Raw genomic sequence first — 3,786 nt, forward strand, 5'->3', positions numbered from 1 at the left:
TCATACTTTCGCAGTTCTAACATACATGTTGACCTGATCGAGGGTTTTTTCTGCTTTGTATCACGTAGTAAAGTGGTATCACAGTGAAACAGTCCACTAAACCTGGTTTGGATCAATATTTTAGAGGATAACGCATGTTAGGTCTAGGTTAGCCCTGAGATTTTCGCTCATCAGACTCATACTTTCGCATTCTTCAGATACTTGTTGAACGGATCCTGGGTTTTTTCTGGATTGCATCACGTAGTAATGAAGTACAACACTGAAGCAGTCAATTAAACCTGGTTTCCATCAATATTTTAGAGGACAACGCATGTTAGGTCTAGGTTAGGCCTGGGATTTGCCCTCATCAGGGTCATACTTTCGCAGTTTTAACATGCATGTTGGCCTGATCGAGGGTTTTTTCTGCTTTGGATCACGTAGTAAAGTGGTACCACACAAAAACGGTCAATTAAACCTGGTTTCGATCAATATTTTAGAGGATAACGCAAGTTAGGTCTGGGACAGGTCTAGGGTTTGCCCTCATCAGGCTCATTCTTTCGCATATTTCTCATACTTGATGGCTAGATCCTGGGCTTTTTCTGGATTGCATCACGTAGTATTGTGGTACCACACTGAAACAGTCGATTAAACCTGGTTTCGCTCAATATTTTAGAAGATAACGCATGTTAGGTCTAGGTTAGGCCTGGGATTTGCCCTCATCAGGGTCATACTTTCGCAGTTTTAACATGCATGTTGACCTGATCGAGGGTTTTTTCTGCTTTGGATCACGTAGTAAAGTGGTACCACACTAAAACGGTCAATTAAACCTGGTTTCCATCAATATCTTAGAGGACAGTGCAAGTTAGGTCTGGGGTAGGTCTGGGATTTGCCCACATCAGGCTCATACTTTCGCGTTTTTCACATACTTGTTGAACAGATCCTGGGTTTTTTCTGGTTTGGATCACGTAGTAATGTGGTACCACACTGAAACAGTCAATTAAACCTGGTTTTGATGAATATTTTAGAGAAGAATTCATGTTAGGTCTAGGTTAGGCCTGGGATTTGCTCTCATCAGGCTCATTCTTTCGCATATTTCTCATACTAGATGGCTAGATCCTGGGCATTTTCTGGATTGCATCACGTAGTAATGAAGTACAACACTGAAACACTCAATTAAACCTGGTTTCGATCAATATTATTGAGGATAACGCATGTTAGGTCCAGGTTAGGCCTGGGATTTTCACTCATCAGACTCATACTTTCGCATTCTTCACATACTTGTTGAACGGATCTTGGGTTTTTTCTGGTGTGGATCACGTAGTAATGTGGTACCACACTGAAACAATCAATTAAACCTGATCTCGATAAATATTTTAGAGGATAACGCATGTTAGGTCTGGGTTAGGTCTAGGATTTGCCCTCATCAGGCGCATACTTTCGCATATTTCTCATACTTCATGGCTGGATCCTGGGCTATTTCTGGATTGGAGCACGTAGTAATGTGGTACCACACTGAAACAGTCCATTAAACCTGGTATGGATCAATATTTTTGAGGATAACGCATGTTAGGTGTAGGTTAGGCCGGGGATTTTCACTCATCAGACTCATACCTTCGCATTCTTCACATACTTGTTGAACGGATCCTGGGTTTTTACTGGTTTGGATCACGTAGTAATGTGGTACCATACTGAAACATTCAATTAAACCTGGTCTTGATAAATATTTTAGAGAATAATTCATGTTAGGTCTAGGTAAGGTCAGGGATTTGCTCTCATCAGGCTCATTCTTTCGCATATTTCTCATACTTGATGGCTAGATCCTGGGCTTTTTTTGGATTGCATCACGTAGTAATGATGTACAACACTGAAGCAGTCAATTAAACCTGGTTTCCATCAATATTTTAGAGAGTAATTCATGTTAGGTCTAGGTTCGGTCAGGGATTTGCTCTCATCAGGCTCATTCTATCGCATATTTCTCATACTTGATGGCTAGATCCTGGGCTTTTTTTGGATTGCATCACGTAGTAATGAAGTTCAACACTGAAACTGTCAATTAAACCTGGTTTCCATCAATATTTTAGAGGACAACGCATGTCAGGTCTAGGTTAGGTCTGGGATTTGCTCTCATCAGGGTCATACTGTCGCATTCTTCTCATACTTGTTGAACGGATCCTGGCTTTTTTCTGGTTTGGTTCACGTAGTAATGTGGTACCACACTGGAACATTCAATTAAACCTGGCCTTGATAAATATTTTAGAGGATAACGCATGTTAGGTTTGGGTTAGGTCTAGGATTTGACCTCATCAGACTCATACTTTCGCACACTTCACATACTTGTTGAACAGATCCTGGGTTTTTTCTGGTTTGGATCACGTAGTAGTGTGGTACCACACTGAAACAGTCCATTAAACCTGGTTGCGATCAATATTTTACAGGATAACGCACGTTAGGTCTGGGTTAGGTCTAGGATTTGCCCTGATCAGGCTCATACTTTCGCGTTTTTCACATACTTGTTGAACAGATCCCGGGTTTTTTCTGGATTGGGTCACGTAGTAGTGTGGTACCACACTGAAACAGTCGATTAAACCTGGTTTCGATCAATATTTTTGAGGATAACGCATGTTACGTCTGGGTTAGGTCTAGGATTTCCCTCATCAGGCTCATTCTTTCGCATATTTCTCAAACTTGATGGCTAGATCCTGGGCTTTTTCTGGATTGCATCACGTAGTAATGTGGGACCACACTGAAACAGTCAATTAAACCTGGTTTCGATCAATATATTAGAGAATAATTCAAGTTAGGTCTAGGTTAGGTCTGGGATTTGCTCTCATTAGGCTCATTCTTTCGCATATTTCTCATACTTGATGGCTAGATCCTGCGCTTTTTCTGGATTGCATCACGTAGTAATGTGGGACCACACTGAAACAGTCAATTAAACCTGGTTTCGATCAATATATTAGAGAATAATTCAAGTTAGGTCTAGGTTAGGTCTGGGATTTGCTCTCATCAGGCTCATTCTTTCGCATATTTCTCATACTTGATGGCTAGATCCTGGGCTTTTTCTGGATTGCATCACGTAGTAATGAAGTACAACACTGAAACAGTCAATTAAACCTGGTTTCCATCAATATCTTAGAGGATAACGCATGTTAGGTCTGGGATAGGTCTGGGATTTGCCCACATCAGGCTCATACTTTCGCGTTTTTCACATACTTGTTGAACAGATCCCGGGTTTTTTCTGGATTGGGTCACGTAGTAGTGTGGTACCACACTGAAACAGTCGATTAAACCTGGTTTCGATCAATATTTTTGAGGATAACGCATATTAGGTCTAGGTTAGGCCAGGGATTTTCACTCATCAGACTCATACTTTCGCATTCTTCACATACTTGTTGAACGGATCCTGGGTTTTTACTGGTTTGGATCACGTAGTAATGTGGTACCACACTGAAACATTCCATTAAACCTGGTCTTGATAAATATTTTAGAGGATAACGCATGTTAGGTCTGGGTTAGGTCTAGGATTTGCCCTCGTCAGGTTCATACTTCAGATATTTCTCATACTTCATGGCTAGATCCTGGGCTATTTCTGGATTGTATCACGTAGTGTTGTGGTACCACACAGAAACAGTCAATTAAACCTGGTTTCGATCAATATTTTAGTGGATAACGCAAGTTAGGTCTGGGATAGGTCTGGGATTTGCCCTCATCAGGCTGATACTTTCGCGTTTTTCACATACTTGTTGAACAGATCCTGGGTTTTTTCTGGTTTGGGTCACGTAATAGTGTGGTGCCACACTGAAACAG

Source organism: Colletes latitarsis, unplaced genomic scaffold, assembly GCF_051014445.1.
Source record: "Colletes latitarsis isolate SP2378_abdomen unplaced genomic scaffold, iyColLati1 scaffold0002, whole genome shotgun sequence".
NCBI lineage: Eukaryota > Metazoa > Arthropoda > Insecta > Hymenoptera > Colletidae > Colletes > Colletes latitarsis.